A 21,678-nucleotide genomic window follows, 5' to 3' on the forward strand; every position below is an offset into this window, starting at 1 on the left:
TAATGACTTGAGCTACGGTGTTTGCATGGATAGGATTAAATACCTGAAGAAGTACGTTCTGAACAGCGTCCCTTCCTGGTTAGATCTCCTCACTTCGGATAATCTTGCTAACATCTCTCTTCTTGGCAAAAACATGAGTCAGCTTCAGATTCCTTCCTTCGGCAGGAGGAAAAATCCTCCCTAAGTCACTGCTGCTGCTGCGACAACCTCTTCTCTTGCTTCGGCATCTTCCTCTGCCACTATTTCTAATACTACTCCGAACGTAGTAGCCGTTGGTCCAACTGTTGACGTTCTTCCCACTACCCAGAATGTAGCTCTTCAGGTTAATACCTCTTCTGCTATCATTGTGGGTGCTCAGGACAAAGAACGAGGCAAAAGGCCTTAACCTAACAATGAACCCAACCTTGATGACGTCCCTCTGATACGGAGGATTCAAACATCTGGGCCAAACTTGTTGCACCGTCCAATCAGATCTACTGCCCCCTCTAGGTCTGCTGCAGCCACTGCCTCTACCTCTGCTTCTGTGGTGTTGCCATGGGCTACTCAGCTCATCTGAACGGATGGGTCAACTGTAAAGTTGAATGAGACCATGTTCAAAGATGGTCAGATCGCTATGGCATATTACAGGAGCATGTGGACTCCTAAAGACATTGAGGTGGCAAAAGGCCTGTCTCAGAAGAAGGTATTCAGCCACTTTCCCTTATCTGCCATGGAGGTAACTCTTTCCCTTCAAATAACAAATCTTTGCATAGTCCTTATACTTGAATTCTTATGACAATACGCTCGACTTAATCAGTAGTCATGCATATCTCTGCAGACCTTGTTCGGGATGATAGCCATGCAGAAACAAGTGGAGTTGGCTAATGTTAGGGCTCGTAAGTTCTCTAACAGCCTTGATGTGGCTAATAAAGAGAGCAAAGCTTTAGGCACCCAGAATGATGAACTGATGGTGCAGCTGAGCAAAGTCAAGAATGAGAGGGACGTTCTAAAAAAGGAGACAGACTCCCTTCAAGATGAGAGGGATGCTCTCCATATTGAGAAGAGTATCTGGCAAGCTGAACGTGAGTCTCTCAAGGCTGAGAAGGAAGAACTTCAACGCCTACTAAGTGATGAACAGTTTGCGCGGATGGCCTTTGAGAAAAGGGCCTTAGCCGAACGTGATGCCTTACTCAGCACCATTGGTAAGGTGAATGGTGGTATGTTGGCCCTTCATGCATGCTTTTCAAGGATCGGTGCCCTTAGGTATGCACAGGGATTCCGAGAGGGCTATACCGATCGATTTCTTGCTGAAGGTCAGACCGGCTCTTCTCCAGATGGGGTTGACAAGGAGTTAGGGGTCAACCCCTCAGGAGTCTACGTTGATCCAGACTTCACTCCTGCTGAGCACATTTTTTATGAGTGTCAGGAGATTGCTTCCTCAAGGGTCATTTCTACTCCTTCCACTGCTCTTCCTCTGGACGTTCCTCCCCTGTCTTCCATGGTCCCATCCGCCAATGCTACTAAAGAGGGAGGTTTTCAGAATGAAATAATCATTCAGCTTGACTCCCCTCCTTGTGGAGATAGGACTACCAATGATAATGATGGGACAGCTCAGCACCATCAAGAAACCAATGGGGCAGATGCAACTAGTTAGGGCCTTTCTTGATGTATCAATTCCCTCATTTGCTTTATATGTACTTTGCCCTTGTAGACTCAAAATGTTACGAATGAAATGAAGGGTTTTTTGCTGAATTTTGTCCACATTTCCTAATATACTATATTTTTGGCTGAACTGGTTAGTGCTTGATGCTCGGCTGGAATGCCACTTGCCACTTTCACTTTTGTTTTTGGCAAGTTTTTGGCATTCGGCTATTAGTGCCAGCCGCCACTTACTTTGTTGAGGTGATTGGCGCTCGGCTAGAATGCCACTTGCCATTGTCACTCTTCATTTTTTGGCAAGTTTTTGGCTTTCGGCTCATAGTGCCAGCTACCACTTACTTTGCTGAGGTGATTAGCGCTCAGCTAGAATGCCACTTACCATTGTCACTCTTCATTTTTTGGCAAGTTTTTAGCATTCGGCTCATAGTGCCAGCTGCCACTTACTTTGCTGAGTGGTTGGTGCTCGGCTAAAATGCCACTTGCCACTGTCACTCTTCATTTTTTGGCAAGTTTTTGGCGTTCGGCTAATAGTGCTAGCTACCACTTATTTTGCTGAGGTGATTGGTGCTCAGCTAGAATGCCACTTGCCATTGTCACTCTTCATTTTTTGGCAAGTTTTTGGCGTTTGGCTCATAGTGCCAGCTGCCACTTACTTTGCTAGGTGGTTGGCGCTCGGTTAGAATGCCACTTGCCATTGTCATTCTTCATTTTTTGGCAAGTTTTTGGCGTTCGGCTCATAGTGCCAGCTGCCACTTACTTTGCTGAATGGTTGGTGCTCAGCTAGAATGCCACTTGCCACTGTCACTTTTCATTTTTTGGCAAGTTTTTGGCGTTCGACTCATAGTGCCAACTGCCACTTATTTTGCCGAGTGGTTGGCGTTCGGCTAGAATGCCACTTGCTACTGTCACTCTTCATTTTTTGGCAAGTTTTTGGCGTTCGGCTCATAGTGCCAGCTACCACTTACTCTGCCGAGTGGTTGGTGTTCAGCTAGAATGCCACTTGCCACTGTCACTCTTCATTTTTTGGTAAGTTTTTGGCGTTCGGCTTATAGTGTCAGCTGCCACTTACTTTGCTGTTTTTCAAACACTTAATTTTTCAGAAGAAGATAGCTCTTTATAGATTTCAAAATTTTGTACATTCATACATACACAATTTAAAAATGAATAATGATAAAATTGGAACTCGACTTTCTATTGATAATACCTTTTCAGAGATTTAGCATTCCATGGCTTGTTGACCAGCCTTCCAGCCATGGTCTCTAAGGTGTAAGCCCCCTTTCCTATGACTTCTGCAATTCTATATGGGCCTTCCCAAGGTGACACCATTTTTTTAACCATACCTACCTTCCTCTTCAGAACGAGATCACCTGGTGCAAAGTCTCTGTGCTTTACCTTTTTGTTATGGTTGTTCATAAGGGTCTACTGGTAGGATGCGAGCCTTACTGCCGCTGCATCTCTCTTTTCCTCCAACATATCGAGGTTAAACCTTAACATACTGTCGTTTTGCTCTCGGTTCCATGCTAAGCTTCGGACAGTCGGAACCAAGTGCTCGACTGGTATAACTGCCTCGGTACCATATGCCATGGCGAATGGGCTCTCTCCGGTCGGCCGTCTTGGGGTCGTTCTATAAGCCCATAAGACATTCGGCAGTTCATCTAACCATTTTCCTTTATGATCCCCAAGCTTCTTCTTGATGCAAGCAAAGATTATTCTATTTGTGATTTCTACTTGGCCATTTGCCTGTGGATGACTTACTGCTGCCAACTTCTGGTTGATTCCATACTCTTCTAGCAACTCTTTTACTTGCTTACTATCGAGATTAGTTCCATTATCCATGACAATCGACCTTGGAACACCAAAGCGGCAATAATATTATTCCAAATGAAGCGCCTCACATGAGTTTAGGTAATACTGGGATATGGCTCTGCTTCCACCTATTTAGTAAAATAATTCGTTGCTAACAGAACGTACTTGTTCTGTGATCTTGTGGTTGGCAGAGGGCCAACCACATCCATCCCTCATTGCGAGAAAGGCCAGGGCGTGGCCATTACGTGCAAATCTTCAGGTGGTTGGTGAATCAGTTGTTCCGAACCTTTGGCATTTATCGCATGTTCTAGAGAATTTTTCTGTATCTCATGACATGTTCGGCCAAAAATACCCCTGCTTCATTGCTTTAAGCGCTAAAGACCTCCCCCCTAAATGATTCCCACATACACCTTCATGAATGGTTCGAAATATCTGCCGAGCCTCTGTGGGGGTGACACATTTTAATTATGGCCTAGAAAAAGATCTTCGGTACAACTGGTTATACACTATGGCATATTTCGCTGCTTTTGACTTGATTTTCTAAGCTTCGTCCCTTTGTTCAGGCATAACGTTATCCCGTACATAAGTTATGATCGGATCTATCCAGCTCGGTTTGTATGGAATGACATTCACCTGCCAAGGATCTGAGCCTAAAGGTTCTTTGAAGATGGATGGCTGGTTCAATATACCTACTGGGATCACCCTCGCTAATGTCTTGCCAGAACCCGAAGCACTGCATGCCGACCGGTCGGCGTCTTCATTTTGTTCCCTCGGTAACTGGACAAACTTGACATTATCAAAGTTTTTAGCCTCGCGCATGACGGCAGAACGGTATGCCTCCATTGTTTCATCTTTAGTTTCATATTCGCCATTCACTTGCCAAATAACCAACTGTGAGTCACTAAAAGCGGTTAAGTTCCTGACTTTCGGCTAATTGGCTAACTTAAGTCCCATCAGCAACGCTTCATACTTTGTTTCATTATTAGTGGCTCAAAATTGTCTGAGCGCTTGACTTAAGAATATGCCTTCTGGCGTTTGTAATTTGATCCCAATGCCTGCCCCCAGCTGATTTGAGGATCCATCTACAAAGAGTTTCCATGGACAACTGCGAAGGTCTTCCTCCACATCTTCCGAATCACATTCTAGCAAGAAATCAGCCACTATTTGCCCTTTGATAGCCGTTCTAGGTTCATACGTTATATCAAACGAACTTAACTCTATGGCCCACTTAGTCATTCTCCCCGAGAGGTCTGGCTTATGTAAGATCACTTTGATCGGAAAAGTGGTCATAACGACGATAGGATGGGATTCGAAATAATGCCTTAGCTTCCTTTTTGCATTGATGAACGAGAGTATCACTCGTTCGGCCTTTGAATATCTCCATTCGGCATCATTCATTATTTTGCTGATATAGAACACTGGGTACTGAGCTCCTTCCTTGCAGTGGATCAGAATAGCACTCGTCGCAATACTAGATACCCTGAGGTACAAAAATAACTTTTCTCCTGGTTTGGGAGTAGACAGGATCGGAGGGCTCTGTATATATTCTTTCAAATTAGTGAGCGCTTGTCGCTGTTCGTCCCCCCAGGCCTGTCTCCCATGGCTTTATATGGTATCAAAGAATGGCTTGCAGTGATCTGACAGCTTAGAAATAAACCTGCTCAATGCAGCTATCTGACTTGTGAGGGCTTGTACTTCTTTAATTGTCTTTGGTTCAGCATTCTTGGTCAGAGCCTCTACTTGGGCTGGGCTAGCCTCAATTCCTCTATGATTAACCACATGTCCTAGGAATTGGCCAGAACTTACGCCGAATGAGCATTTGGTTGGATTAAGCGTCATTCCATATCTTCTCAATACCTCAAACACGTTCTGCAGATACTTCAAATGGTCAACTATTCTCTTGTTTTTCACTACCATGTCGTCAATATAAGCCTCTTCAGTTTTCCCCATCTGATCCTTGAAAATCTTGCTGATCAGCCTCTGATAAGTTACCCTAGCATTCTTTAATCCGAACGGCATAACTTTGTAGCAATAGGTCCCTCGTTTGGTTACAGAAGAATTTTTCTCTTAAATAAGCATCCAAGAAAGTTAAACATTCGTATCCAGTAGTGGCGTCCACCATTTGATCAATCTTTGGTAGTGAGAAACTATCCGTCAGACAAGCTTTAGTGAAATCAATGCATACTCGCCACTTTCCATTCTTCTTTTGCATAACTACAACATTCGAAAGCCAGTCTGGATAATATACTTCTCTAATGAATCCCATATTAAGCAACCTATCAACCTCCTCAGCTATGATTCGATTACACTCTGGACTTCTCTGCCTCCGCCTTATAGGCTTCGCATTCGAATTGACGTTGAAGGAGTGGCAGGATGCCGAAGGGCTTATTCCGGGAATGTCTGAGTGTGTCCAAGCGAACACATCAGCATTCTGAGACAAGAAATCAACTAACTCCCATTTCTCTTCCTCAGAAAGTCTTATTCCCACTCTGGTTGTTCGTTCTGGTCTGTTATGATCGATCTGCACATCAATAAGGGGTTCTTCGGTCAAATTCCCCAACTCCTCCTCCCCACTTTAGCTGGGTGGAGGCTTCTGTAATTGCTATCTGGGGCTTGCAGAAAGGATGGGAGCTTTTCCCTTTGCAGCAGATTTCAGCGTCACAGAATAACATTCTTTAGCTGCAACTTGGTCCCTACGAATGTCAATCACCTTATTCCCGTCAGGCCCCAGGCATCTCATCACTTGGTGCAGAGTTGAGGGAACACCCTGACTCTGTGAATCCAACCTCTGCCCATTAGAAGGTTGTAAGATGGATGGATCTCAACAACTACAAAACTTTCTATAAGAACCCTTTCTGTAGCCTGCACTGCAACTTCTACCATACCGACGGGTTCCACCCATTTTCCATCGAACCCTAGCAAGGGATTTGCAGTGGGCTTGAGCCTCTTGGGTTTTATTTCAAGCTAATCGAACGTATCCCTCGGCATAACATTCGCGCTACTTCTAAGATCAATCAAGACTTGTCATACCAGGCACTGCGCTACTGTCATACTGATGACTAACGGACCCTCATGGGGAATTTGAACACGTAACAGGTCGGTTCTATCAAACTTTATCTGTGTTGATGCGCTCTGCTGGTGCAGAGTGTTTACACTGCCTATCCTCCTCTTCATCTATGCCTCGCTGAGGTGTGTTCAAAGCAGTTCATCTGACTCTTCAGTGGGTTCTGGCTGACCGTGAATTGCATTGATTATTCGAACTGGTTGTGAGTTGTTAGAGCTCGACTTCTGATTTCTCTTCACGTGCTCCATCGGTCGGTTCTGTTCTACAGCCGGGCCTTGAATATAACTTGTGAACTCCCCTCTGGCTATCAGTATCTTTACCTATCTCCTTAAGTTTCTACATTCATTAGTCTGATGGCCAAAGTCAGAATGGAATGCACAATGCTTAGACTGGTCCTTCTATTCGAGGGGCTGTCTAATTGGTAAAGGAGATCATAACTTATCTTTATTTTCTTGGTATAGCCTTGCTAAAGTAACTTTTAATGGAGTAACTAGCTCTTACTCTCTAGGCCTCTTCTCAGATTTCTAGGAGGTCTGACGCTGTGGTTGAACCTGCTTTTGCCTGATCTTTGCTTTGGTTTTCTCTTCTGTTGATATGATGGATGTCTTCCGAGCGTTAGCTGCCTCTTCTTCTTCTAAGCGCACAAAACCATTAGCTATTTCATTGAGTTCATCCATAGTCTTTGGCGTATTCACTACCAAGCTTGTGTGGAATGGAGTGCCACGAATCATGGCCAATTTAAACGCTTGAACCGCCGTAGAAGGATGACATTCAATCACCATGCTCTTAGTAAGGTTAAACCTGGTAAGAAAAGCTTGGAGACGCTCATCCTCATGCTGCTTTATTGTGAATAGGCTCGAAATGTCTTTTGCTGGACGCTTATTCCCATAGTATTGGCTTAAGAACTGATCGCATAAGCTTCGGAAACTATCCACTGAGCACTTCGGCAGGTTTTTGAACCAATTGAGCGCTGGTCCAGCTAGACTTATAGGAAAGCATTTTCACATCAAGGAATCGTTCTCAGTGTTCAAGGCCATTTTCAACTGAATGTGATATACATGATCAATCGGATTGGTCGTCCCGTCAAACAGAATGAAAACGAGCATGGAGAATTTCCTCGGACTCGGAGCGTTCAGAATTTCATCAGTAAACGGCGAGTCAACCATTCGAGCCGCTGAGCGGAGGGCTTCATTCTCCCTCTGGAACCCTGCGGTAACTCTCTGATCTATAGATCTCCTTTCTGAGCTTCGACAATCGAGTGTTGCCATGGAAGGCCGATAAGACGGATCGAATGATCTCTCCTCCATTAACTCCTTATGCTACGGCGGTATAGCTTTATGGCGATCAAACTCCATTGCTTCTTCTCGGCCGATCATTTCTTGATATGGATCAAAAGTCATGGCTTCGTTTCGCCTGATCTGTTCATGCCGTGGATCTACGTGAGTTGATCCTTCACGATCATCAACACGATGAGGATTTGGTGGCAAATTATTTTGCCGGACCTCCTCGCAGTGAAGATCTGTCTGGTTGTTCCTACCTCCTCACCGTGATGTGCAGCATCGGGACGTAGAACTTCTTCTCCTGCTGGGAGTGGATGCGAAATCACTGGAGCTTCTTGACGCTGCATTTTAGTCCTTAGCTCTGCATTCTCTCTTTTGAGAGCTTCGATCATGCTCATTAACTCATCAAGTTTCATCTGCTGGACATTTTCTACCGGATTGGAGTTCTCACCCCCAGTCATCATTTCAGAACAGAGTAAAGGCATGAATTACAAATTCCAAATCAGATATGAGTTTCACTAATGTGAATCACGTCAGATCTGGACTCAAATTTTATGAATTACGTTCACCATTTACTAGATCTGAACTTTCCTGGCTTTGAACTTGTCAGATTGAGCCACAATAGAATGAATCACCACTGCATAAATCCGACGTCAATTTCTCAAAATCAATCATGAATCAAGAACTTCTCAAGAGCAAATCACAATCTCTCAGATCTGGATTAAACTTCCAGAAGTCAAGCTTCGTCTTCACCAATCAGTCTGAATCAACATGATGTTGATCAAACAAGAATCAATCTTCAACGTTCCCACAGACGCGGCCAATTGTAAATGCAAGAAAATATTTCCTCAAATTTCTTTAGAGTTTCATTACATTTCAATCATTCTCCCCTATTTCTTTACCAATCTTCTCTATTTATAGGCAATTACAAGCATTATTGGAATGTCATAACTAATTTCTTATGCTGGGCTCCCCGCTTCGGGGTTCCTTCTTAATGGGCCTGACTTTGCTGGGTAGATCTCAGAGGTTTGGCCCATTCTGCAGTGCCTTTATGTGGGCTGAAACCAATTGCTTGATCCGATGCTCCTTTCGCGGGTTATATCTGGATCGTGTCCGGCCCATGTCGTCTTTGGTATCCTCAATATATACAAGGTAAAACTATTTACCATGCATAAACCAAATTTGGAAATACAATACATGCTCTAAGTCCACAACTACTATGGCATGAAAAATGTTGAATCATCATTGTGCAACTCGGTACACTTTATAACAATATTATTCAATATTAAGAACTTAATCTCACAAATATGATATAAGTCTGAAATCCTAATTTAAACATGCAATCAACATAAAATGCATACTCAAATCCTTAATACAACAAGGATAGAAATTAATTAAATAAAATAATTAATTTCTCTAAATTTCATTTCTCATCCAAATATTCTCAATTTAATATATGTTAAAGAACCTATCACGATCGTTACATAAATTGCTTCAAAACTTGATTTAAATCATGGAAATATATAAATGAAAATTAATTAAATTAGTTAATTAATTTCTTTAGATTTCAAAATAACCCTAAATGACTTCAAGTTAATGTAAGTTATGAATCAAGTCTTGGCCTTTCCAAAAATCATGTCTTAGTTTAATTTCATGCAAGGTACTATTTCCTACCAACTTAAAATTTAGATTAAACATATGTATTCAATTTATACTAAGCTATAAAGCATATAGAACAACAAGATCATAAACATAAATCACCTCCTACCTCACAAGAGGATTGTTTCTCTTGAATCAAAGGGAAGCAAAGGAATTTCAAGTTTTCCTTCTAGGGTTATAAAGAGGAAGGTGAGGCAAAACTTTTGTACTTCAAGCTTTATGGTCAAAGGTGAGTGGAAGGGGACCAAAATGAAGCTTAAAGCTCTAAGCCAAGCCTTACTTCAATGGTGGCTAGGTTAGGGTTTGAGAGGAAAGAGATGAAATGAAACTAAAATGAAAAACCCTAAACTATTTTTGGTAAAATCTTCCACTCACTATGTGCTCTTACACTACCTCATACACACATACACAAATGCAAGACTAAATACTTGTCACCATCCAAAGCAATCATCCAAGGCTTAATATTAAGCCTACATTTGTCAACCATTCATGCCAACAAGTGCTCCTATCCTAGGCCAACAAATAGGTGAATCTCTACCCTCCATGTGTCATCATACTAGGCCTCCAAGTGGTTCCACCACAATGTCAACAAGTGGTTGCATGGGATTGTGACACTTGTCATATTTTCTAAAAATTGCAAAAAGGTCATTTTTCAAAATATCTTCCAAATTAAATTACAAAATAGTCCCTAAGATAAAAAATAATTACTTTATTTAATTACACTAAAACCACAAAAGTCAAGAATATTTCCAAAGAAACTATGTATCCATACCCTTTACAAGAAAAGTAAACATCTAACTTGATTTTCTATAAAAGTAAAAATACATATTTTATGGAAATCAAATATCATGGACGCATGCAAAGCCGAAATCAAATCCGAGCACAAAAAGTGAAGTTATACAAATGAAAACGAAAATCGGGAAAAAAACGAAAATGGAAAAAAAGAAAAGTGTCGAAAAAAGAGAGGACAGAAATGACCGGGTCATTACAACCTCCCCACCTTAAAAGGATTTCATCCCCGAAATCAAGCCGTACTTAAAAGAGAGAACAAATGGGGATACCAGGAGTGAACCTCCTGCTCGAGCTCCCAGGTAGCCTCCTCAATGCCGTGGTGTCTCCACAGGACCTTAACTAATGGAATGGTCTTGGTCCGTAAGACTTGCTCCCGTGAATTAAGAATCTGGACAGGACCTTCCTCGTAGGTCACGTCCTCATCAACAACCACATCAGTCCACCGCAAAACATGTGATGCATCTGGCTCGTATTTTCTTAGCATAAAAAAATGGAAGATGTCGTGAACCCAATCTAAGTCTAGCGGCAATGCCAAACGATAAGCAACCTCTCCGACGTGCTCCAAAATCTCAAATGGTCCAATGAACCTAGGAAATAACTTACCCGTCTGTCGAAATCTCAGATCCCCCTTGTGTGGAGAAATCTTAAGAAAGATGATGAGCGCTGAAAAGTGTGCATTTAAACCCCTTAAGCTTAGGTATTCTAGGACCTTTATTTATCTTACTTTCCCATTTTAGATTGATTTTGTATTATTTCCATTTTCGGGTACTTATCCCCAAAATAAGCTAACTCAGCTAAATAAGAGCATAATTGAAGCAATCTTGAGATGAATAAAAAAAGGGAACAAAGTGGGAGCAAAAGGAAGCAAGTGGTGGAAATTCAGTTAGTTCGATCGATCTCATGAAATATTCGATCAATAGAAAGTTCATCGATCTAGACATTTCAAGATGGATCCAAGCTCTTTTGTCCTTATCCAAAGATCCCACAAAGTTCGATCGATCCAACTTTCTTGCTATCAATCGAAAAGCTTTTATCTTATCCAGTTGTACCACCCTACCTACCACTCTTGTCTCTTTCCCAAAAATATCTTCAAAATATCTTAGATTTGTCTTTATCCAAAAAGGCGCCGCTATAGAGGATCGATCCAGCTTAAGTTCGACAGATCTCAGCCAAGTTCGATCGATCTCACAACAAGTTCGATCGATAGAACTTCCCAAGTGCAAGAAAATTTAATTTCCAGCTCATTAAAAGTTGTCTCATACCTAATTATTGGAGGGAATATTGGTGTACGAGCCTAGGTCATTGGGGGTGATATTTAACCTACCTATATAAGGAATATGAGCCAATATATTAAGAGGAGAGATACATACACTAGACATAATTTCCATATCATAGTCTTAGTAAGGAAGAAAAGAAGAGAGGAGGCTAGAGACACAAGCTTGGAGTTCTTTCATCAACCAAGAAGAGGAGCAATCTCTACCATGGAGTTAGCCCTTGAGGGTTAAAGGACACCATCCATGAGTGGCTAGACATCCTCTTAGGGCTAGAGTTAGCCCTTAGCATGCTTTCTACATCTTGATTTATGTATTTTTGAGGGGATTTGTATTGTGATACATGTTTTGACATATTTATATACATAGATCTTGTTTATTCAATGATTTGTGTGGTTTAATGCTTCCAATTAATCATTTCATTATATCCATATGTCTATGTATGCTAGAATAGATGTTCATGTGTTTGTCTCTAGATTTTGTGTTATTGATGCATGTCTATGTGTGTTGATGCTATAAATCTAGAGATTGTCAAGACATAGTGCTTAATAGAATGCTCTTTTGGTTTATTTAATGGTTCATACTCGTTTCTTGATGGATTGTGTGCCTCTCCGTTAGTTTAATTAGTTTAATTGCATGTCATTAGCTTAATTGTAGTGTAGTTGTAGTTTAGATGTTAAATGGGAGGACAATCCATGCTTGTTGTTTGATGTTCCATACTTATGAAAACAAGTAGCATATGTCTCTAACCTTGTGATATGTTTGGATTGTGAGGTTAAAGAAAGGATTAATGGCTTAGTTTGATATATTGTGCTATCGACCATGTTGCTTAGACAATATATACTTAATTAGCCATCCATACTTGTTGGAACAACCACACACACACACTATTGTTGTAATACATGTTTTCCCCCTCATTAATCATTCATTAAGAGTGTGGAAAAGCTATGCTTAGTGGTGACCTCTAAATCCTAAGATCTCTCTTTTTATTTTCTCTTCATTGCATTTAATTGTTTACTTAAGTCTAAATTGCATCTTAGTATAATTCAATCAGTAACCAATCTTTTGATCACTCGACCTACTAACCCTAATCTCGATTCCACAACCTAATACGACCTACCAATCCCTTGGGACGATCCCTACTCGCCCTAACTATATGTTTAATGAAAGGTAGTAGTGGCAAATTATAAATGTAAAACTTGGCCACACTCATCTTAATCCAAAACATCTTCTCTCTTTTGCAAGCTTTGGTTTACCGACACACCAAGTTTTTGGCGCCGTTGCCGAGGATTGATTGAAGGCAACGTCGTATTTGTGGAATCAATTAGGAATTAGTACTCTTTTGATCGTGTCTTTACTTTATTTTTATTTTTATTTTCATTACTTATTGTGTTGGTTCTTGTTTGACTAGGTACATTGAGCTAGAAGGTGAGCAAAGGAACATTTTAAAAAGCTAAGCAAAAGCAAGGAAAAAGCTAAAATCTAAAAAAATTTGCAAGGCTAAAATTGAAAATTGAATTAAAGTGCTAAAGGATCCTTTGTGAGCTATTTCTTAACTCAATCTCTAGTTAAATCGTCGGCCCGCGTGGAGGCAATTTTATTATTCTTTGCATATTGTTGATAGCATGAGAGTATGGGATCATTGTATATGGAAGAAATTTGTTGATTGTTGAATTGTTGTGAAGGTGAAGTGCTTGTTCATTGCTTGTTGCTTGTTGTGTCTTATTGTGCATGCATAGTCGTAGATCATTGAAACCTACTCTTGTCCCTCTTAATTTTCATCTTAAATCCGTTGTTCGAAACCCTAGGGGAAGAGGAAGTTCTAGTAAATCCATTTCATCAATGGAAGTACATAATGAGGACCATGTGGAGGACCTTGGTCACATAGACCAACAAGGTATCCTCCACCCCAATGTGCATCATGATAACATGCAAGTACTATTAGGCATGCCGAGACCATTCATTCATCAACCATAACAACAAGGCCAAGTTCCATTGGGAATGCCAAGGCCAATGTTTGTTCCACAACCTCCCATAGTTCAAGGCAATCAAGGTGCCCATGTTGCACCTTCAATTGCTATTCCTCCCCTTGCTTTAAGAGATCACTATGTGCCTAATGAATACAATGCACCCACATGCATTCAATTGCCACCATTTAGAGCACACCACTATGAGATCAAACCACAAACCATTCAAATGCTTCATAATTATCATGGACTTCTAAGTGGAGAACCTTACAAGCATTTGGATGAGTTTCTTGAAGTATGTTCCACCGTGAGATACACGGACATGCCGGAAGAGGTCTTAAGGCTTAAATTTTTTCCATTCACCCTTAAAGACAAGGCAAAATACTGGTTTAACAATTTTAGGCCTTTTTCAATAACTTCTTGGGTAGAAATGCAACAAGAGTTCTTAAAGAAGTACTATCCGATTTCTAAGACCAATGCCATGAGAACCTCAATTAGAGAGTTTTCACACGGGGATGGGGAAACAGTCCATGAGGCATGGGAAAGATTCAATGAATTGCTTAGGAAGTGTCCACATCATGACATGCCCAAATGGCAATTAGTTCAATATTTTTTTGAGAGTTTATCCAATAATTACAAGGGTATGGTTGATGCTTCCATATGTGGCTCTTATATTGATAGCCATGAGGATGATGTGAGGCGTCTTTATGAGAGCATGAGTGAAAATTATTTGCATCGAAATTTATCTTTTAAGAATGGAAGGAATTCAAGTGGAAGGAAGAGTGTTGGCTTACATCAAGTTGACCATTCCAATGAAATAGCCGCCGAGATGAAATCCTTATCTCAAAGGTTTGATCAATTCTTGATCAACCAAAACTCGGCAAATCAAGTATCTTCCGTTCCTAATTATTCCCATCATGCATCCAATGAATCATGAATGACTTGTTCAAGTGTTTTACGTTCTACTTCCAATTGTCCCCATGGACATTCGCAAAGTAAGCATCATGAACAAGTCAATACAACTTTTGTTAATCAAGGGAACAATCCTTATGGCAATCATTATAATTCTAGTTGGAGGAATCACCCGAATTTCTCTTGGAGAAACCAAGGGGAAGGCTCAAACCCTCCCCAAGGTGGCTTCCAAGGGAAGTATGTTCTACCACCAATGCAAAACCAAGGTTCCCAAGGTTTTAGATCATCATTTCAATCACAAAGAAATCAATTTTCTAATTCTCATTTCCCTAATTAACCATCATATTCTCAAGGAAATTCTAGGAGTCCCACTTTTGAAGAGAAAGTTTTGACCGCTCTACGCACTCTAGAGGTGAATACTCAATTGCTTTATTCTTATTCTCAATCCATTGCTAAGCTAGAAACCCAAGTAGGGAAAATCGCTAGTACTTTAAATGCTAGAGAGAAAGGGAAAATGTCTTTGAATGCCCTATCCAAGCAATAATGTGTTGTGGAGACTCATTCCTCATCGTAAGGTCACACAATTGAGCATGTCAATGCGGTGACTACCTTGAGAAGTGGGAAGATTGTGGACAACCAAGTGGGCATGTCCAATGAAGAGAGTGAACCGGTGCAACCCAAGGTTGACACCCGTCCCGTTTCTTATCATATTCATCCTTCATTGCATATGCATGATCATTCAAGTGAGAAGGTGTTGAAAAGCGATTTGAAAACTGATTTGATGAAAAGTGATTTGCAAAATGATTTCAAAAATTCTTGTGTTGAAGAGAATTCAAAGAAAATTTCTAAAAAGATTTTTGAGCCAAGAGCTCCATTTCTGGATGCCTTAAAAGGATCCATTTCAATTGACAAGCGAAAGGCCAAAACAAATGAAATTATGGATGTGTTTAGGCAAGTGAAAGTCAATCTTCCACTTTTGGATGCAATCAAGCAAATTCCGGCTTATGCCAAGTTTTTAAAAGATCTTTGCACCCAAAAGAGGAAGAACAAAAGCCAAGCACCTAGAAAAGTGGTCTTGACCGAGCAAGTAAGCTCAATTTTGCAGCATAACACTCTTCCAAAGTTTAAGGACCCCGGTTCACCTACCACTTCATGCATCATTGGTGACCATGTCATTAATCGGGCTCTCTTAGACTTAGGAGCAAGTGTTAATCTTCTTCTATACTCGGTATATGTCAAATTAGGCTTAGGAGGCTTGAAACCGACGTCGGTGGTTTTGTAACTTGCCGACCGATCCATCAAAAAGCCTAGGGGTATCATTGAGGACGTATTGATTAAGATTGATAAAATTTTCTTCCCCGTTGATTTCGTTGTCATTGACACGGAACCGGTCCCGAATCCTAAAAGCCAAATTCCCGTTATTCTTGGCCCTCCTTTCTTGGCAACCGCGAATGCCAACATTAATTGTAGGACGGGGATAATGAAGATCTCATTTGGCCACATGAAGGTGAAGTTAAATATCTTCAATCCGACCCCCAATTCATTTGACAAGCATGAAGAAGTGAATGTTGTAGAGAAATATCATGACCATAAATGTGAAGGAATAGAGTCTTTGCTTGAAACCAAAATTCCAAAAAGTTTATCTTCAACCCTGAATTCTAAGAAAGTAGTTTCAAAATCTTGTTTTGAAAGGGCATAGAAGCCCAAAGATCATTTTGACCAAGGACCAAAAATTTCTTTTGAGCCTAATCCAACAAGTTCTCTAAGGAACCATTTGTTGGGTGGAGTTTAAAGTACTTATCACCCCATTAAGGAAGGAATGCACTACAAGATGTTTGATCCGAGCTAAAAGAGCCTAACGTCTTGCTAGAGACGTTAAAGACTAGTACATTTCATAGGGTGTCACAACCCGAATCCTCCTTCATTTCTATTTTAAATTTCATTTCTTGCGAAGTTTAGATATTTGCTTTAGGTTCATATGCATTGCTAGGAACTGTGATTAGGAATGCATGCACTTTCATGTTGAAAATGGACATTTTGCATCAGTTTGATTGATCTCAAAAGAAGTTTGACCAATCGAACTCCATACCTACATCCAATCTACATCCAATCACCTTTCTATCCAATCGTTTGAAGAAAACCTGCATATTTCAGCTCTCTGTCCCATCGTTCGAACTTATTCCTAGATCGATTTTTAGTTCTTCGATCGATCCAACTTCATCTTGGTTCGATCTGCAGCCTCAACACTTAGAAAAATTTTGAACCTGCATCCACCTTCTGCAAAAGGCCTCTCTGTCCCATCGATCGAACATGTCTGTAGGTTTTTGCATGTTTGATCGATTGGAGTTTTTCTGAGATCAATCTTTGTTCTTTGATTTACTGTTTTAATTTAAGTTTGATTTTTGTCTTGAATTTTAAATTTAATTATAAAAAAAAAACTTCAAAAATAATTGTCTTTTAGTGAGGAGAGATCGATTCAAGTTCGATCGATTTGAGATTTCAGTTCGATCAATCGAATTGGTAACTTTTAAATATCAAACCTAGGGTTATTAGATCGATACCATAGATCGATCTAACACCCTCATCTTCGTCCCTCATCGCTACAACTCAATTCCCCACCTCCGGCGACTCCATCTCATCTTGAATCTCTCTCCCTCATCTCGGATCTCAGATTTCATCTCCCTCTCATCTCATCTCTCGGTTTTGGGGTAAGATCTGAGATCTCTCTTTTAATTTAAGCTTTATCTTCATGAATCCATGCTTTATATGTTAGATCTAAGATGTTTTGATGATGAATCTTGCCATTGATGAAGCTTTGAAGCTATGTATATATGTGTATATATATGTATATATATCGTTTTATATTTTTTGATTTTAATTTTTGATTTTGGGGGTCACAGGCTAAGGAAAGTGACCAAGATTTTTGACTTGTTGTGTAGAGGGGCCCACAAGCTTGTTTGTGAGGCCCCCGTGCCATCCACGTCATAGATTTGTGACTTTTCGAATTTTACCTCACAGTTCAATCAATCAAACTTTTTCTCAGATCGATCTGTAACAAATCGATCTCACTTATTCAAGATTGATCGAACTTGCATCGATCTTACTTATTCAAGATCGATTGAACTTCATAGATTTGCATATACACTTCACACACCATCTCTTGTGTTTCATGCTAGCTCATACATGCCCAATGCCTGTGCTTTCCACATTAGATGCATTCCATACTTATATTATCTAACATGCTTCACATCATGTCACTTATTCCTTATCACTTGCATAGATTCATGTTCCTTATCTGTTTTGTCTATCTTATTTGACATACATGATTCTATAAACTGTGCTTTAATTCTTTATACTGGCACTGACTTCCTTTTTGAGTTTTCCTTTTATTTTGCATGCCATGGCTAGGGTCAAGATTGTTGCTCTTGAACATTATCACCGCAGAGCCAGGCGGAGATTAGACGACTAAGCAGGTCCAGCTTACGTCCAGGACCCCATTCCAAAGCCAGAACCAGAGCAGTTTCAGGATGAGCCAGCAGAGCCTACTCCACCTCAGTCTCTATCCGCTGACAGTAGATTACAGTCTTCGGCTGAGGCATTTGCTTCACAGGCTGATGCTGAGGATGAGCACATACCATCTCCACCACCACCACCAGCTCAGCTAGCCCAGGATTTAGACCGGCCATTACCGAGATATTCACGCCTTCAGGGGCACATGAGTTGGTCTTCGATATAGACTTCTTCTCCCGGTCTGTTCTTACCAGAGTAGCATATGACGATATAGACCGGAGGGGCATCTCAGCCATACTAGCCCCTGTCACATATCCAGTGTACCTGAGGTTGGTTCGGATGTTCTTCCAGAACCTCCGACCTACCCCGAGTAACCTGTGGGAGCTGCGGACTTCCATTGAGGGCCACCCTATCAGTATCACTGTATACACTCTTTCCAGATCTTGCCAATGTCCATACGCCTGCCCTCCCGATCTCCAAGATACCTATCCTACTCTATGGAGGCCCTCATATACAGACATGGCCGTTACACTCACAGGTCACTATGCAAGTGGCGAGACTTTTGCCACTCAGACTTATCTACCAGATGACCTTTGGTTCTTTGATTCGGTGTTATTCCGAAATGTTTTCATGGCCGGCTATAAGATACAGAGGCGCGGTGACTACCTGACAGCTCTGTACACTTTCTATACAGGGTATTGGCTATCCATTCCTGCGCTCATCTGGAGCATTATCATGAAGCTCTATGTTAATCACATTAGCAAGGCCAAGCCCAAACGGGCTAAGTATCTCCCATTCAGCCATCTCATTACACAGATTCTGAGAGACCAGCGCTATCCCTTCCAGCCACGGGAGCGTACTGAGTCTGGGGCCTGCACATTTTAGAAGAAGGACTGGGATAAGAGCTACAAGGCTCTTATTAAGAGTCTATAGGACGATGCTGTAGAGGCAGCTGAGGAGCTTGAGAGAGAAGATTTGGAGCAGGCAGCGGCTGCAGCAGCAGCAGCAGAGCAGCCAGCGGACGATGTACCAGTCGATCCGGCTGCCATGCATATAGATATTGATTTGGAGCAGCCCGTAGAGGACCCAAAGCATCACTCTCTAGTTGGGTCGCCCGTTCATGATGAGGAGCAGGCTCAGGATCATTATTCTCCCACTCCAGCAGCATATGAGGCTCTAGTTCAGATACCCAGTTTCAGATAGCGTTTTCAGACTCTGGAGGATGGCATGGTTTCCATCCGGGCTGATATTGCTTCACTCCATACGGATGTCACAGTTGCATTACGTGATCTATCCAGAGACATCCACGGAGCACGCCCTGCTCGTCCTTCCTTCTCCACTTTATATTTCCATCTCTTTTTCACCTATTATATATCTGTGATATCTGCCATATTTTTACTACTGTTATATACTTGCGGCCAGTCTGTTGGCCTAGACACTGGATGTACTGTACTATACTTTATTTTTCTTTTATGTATACTTTGTTTTTGGATGTCATATATGCGTATTGATATATCTGTCTATGATTGACTCTATCAGGTGCATCCTAATGACTTCAGTGAGAGAGAGTACTACCCAAATTTTTTACGTCCACCCTTTTCCTCTTTTTTTACTTCAATTTCTTATCCCATTTACACTTGCATGTCCACTGTGCACTTTTATTATCCCCTTTCTTGTCTAATGAACTTTTATCCTAGTGCCATCTTTTTAGGACCACAGTTAATCCCAAGTTTGGGCGGGGGGGGGGGGGGGGGGGGGTATGCCACCCACTTTGGATACTTGTGTCCCGGCCATTCTTTGCTCAAGCTGCACTGGTATACTCTTTCCTTTATTCTCTTTGCACATTAAGGACATTGTGCCATTTAAGTTTGGGGGGGTAATGGTGTTAATTGCAGTATTTACTTTAATTTCAAAATTTTGAGCATAACTTGTGTATTTGAGGAATTTTCTATGATTAGTCCATAACTAGCTATGATTTTGATCTTTTGAGGACTATATTGCTTAAAATTTAAAAAATTGCTTGACTTGAGAGTTCAATACTCCTTGTATGCCTTGTGGATGCCATTTAGGAGTAAATTTTTTGAAAGATCGATATCTTGCTTGCACTTGTGGTCCACATCATCCTAATTTTGTGATTGTTTTGAGATTCACTCTAGGATTCTACACTAGCACAGTCACACACTAGTATTCATTTGTGGGGTACATGCTTTGTTGATTATTGAATTGGTTATATCCCAATTAGGCTAGTAGTGTATTGAAAGCTTTCATTTTGATAAAGGTGGACAACAAACCATTTTCACTAAGTAGCCGGGATTCTAGCTTCATCAAGCACTGAACTTCTCGCGCCGAAAGGTGAAGGGCCCAAACTCTAGGTTAATAATTGAACTTGTTTATTCAAAAAAAAAAAAAAAAAAAAAAAAAAAAAAAAAAAAGAAGAAAAAGTTGCAAAAGCAATAAAAAAGTGAGGACTTCTCCCAAAAGGTGAGAGTAGGAAATAATTAGATGAAGGTTGTCTTGATTTGTAGCCTAGTTGATTTGAGCTTGTAAGTCCTTAGGAGTGTTTGAACACCTAGTGCCCTAATGCCGTCTGGTTTGGGAGTCATTGACCTAACGCTCGATCTCATGGATCGCTAGAAAGCTTAATAGAGCAACACATTGCACCATGCTTCCATCTTTGATCCTTAGGGATATATATAAAAAAATAAAAATAATAAAAAGAAAAAAAAAAAGAAAGAAAGAAAGAAAGAAGAATAAGCGCACCTAGATGAATAAAGTTTTAATAAAAGGTCTACTTTTTGTCTTGATGATCGGTACTAGATTTGTGTGCTAGTTTGAGGGTAAGGATGTGATCATTTCTTTAGTTGGCTAAGATAGTAACACACTTGATGCCCGTCCACTCAAAAAGGATTCTAGAGTTGTTTTGATTTTCTTGATCATTTTCTTGATGTGTGGAGGACCATACTTGCTTGCTTGATGTTGAGATTTTTGGAGATTGCTTGGAAAAGGTTGAAAAATTGCATACTTAAGGTAGTTTTCTCCCAATGCTTGTTTGCAATATTGGTGCCTCTTTTAAAAGAATGAGCTTAATGTTTGTGGGTATCATTTCTGGAAACCCTCACGAGACTTCACTCATCCACTAGGGGTAACCTAGGGGTTTAAAAGGCTTGTTGCATACGCTAAATATAATCATGTTCCCTACGAAAGTTGCGTTATCCATTTATTGCTTTCTAGTTCATAGTTGTATAGTTGTTCTTTTCATTCCTCTAATTTCTAGTTCATTGCTAAGGACTAGCAATATTTAAGTTTGGGGGTGTGATGAGCGCTGAAAAGTATGTATTTAAACCCCTTAAGCTTAGGTATTTTAGGACCTTTATTTATCTTACTTTTCTATTTTAGATTGATTTTGTATTATTTCCATTTTCAGGTACTTATACCCAAAATAAGCTAACTCAGCTAAATAAGAGCATAATTGAAGCAATCTTGAGATGAATAAAAAAAAGGAGCAAAATGGGAGCAAAAGGAAGCAAGTGGTGGAAATTCAGCAAGTTCGATCGATCTTAGGAAATATTCGATCGATCGAAAGTTCATCGATCTAGACATTTTAAGATGGATCCAAGCTCTTTTGTCTTTATCCAAAGATCCCACAAAGTTCGATCGATCCAACTTTCTTGCGATCGATCGAAAAGATTCCATCTTATCCAATTGTACCACTCTACCTACCACTCTTCTCTCTTTCCCAAAAATATCTTCAAAATATCTCAGATTTATCTTTATCCAAA

At 40.7% G+C, this 21,678-nt stretch overlaps 1 pseudogene; it reads right to left on the reverse strand.

Moving 5' to 3' along the window:
- Positions 1–13,963: 13,963 nt before the first annotated feature.
- Positions 13,964–14,062, reverse strand: LOC132275598 (small nucleolar RNA R71; annotated as a pseudogene).
- Positions 14,063–21,678: the final 7,616 nt, after the last annotated feature.

The sequence above is a fragment of the Cornus florida genome, unplaced genomic scaffold (assembly GCF_030987335.1).
Source record: "Cornus florida cultivar Cherokee Brave unplaced genomic scaffold, ASM3098733v1 CherokeeBrave_3.0.0_Hap2_Chr09, whole genome shotgun sequence".
NCBI lineage: Eukaryota > Viridiplantae > Streptophyta > Magnoliopsida > Cornales > Cornaceae > Cornus > Cornus florida.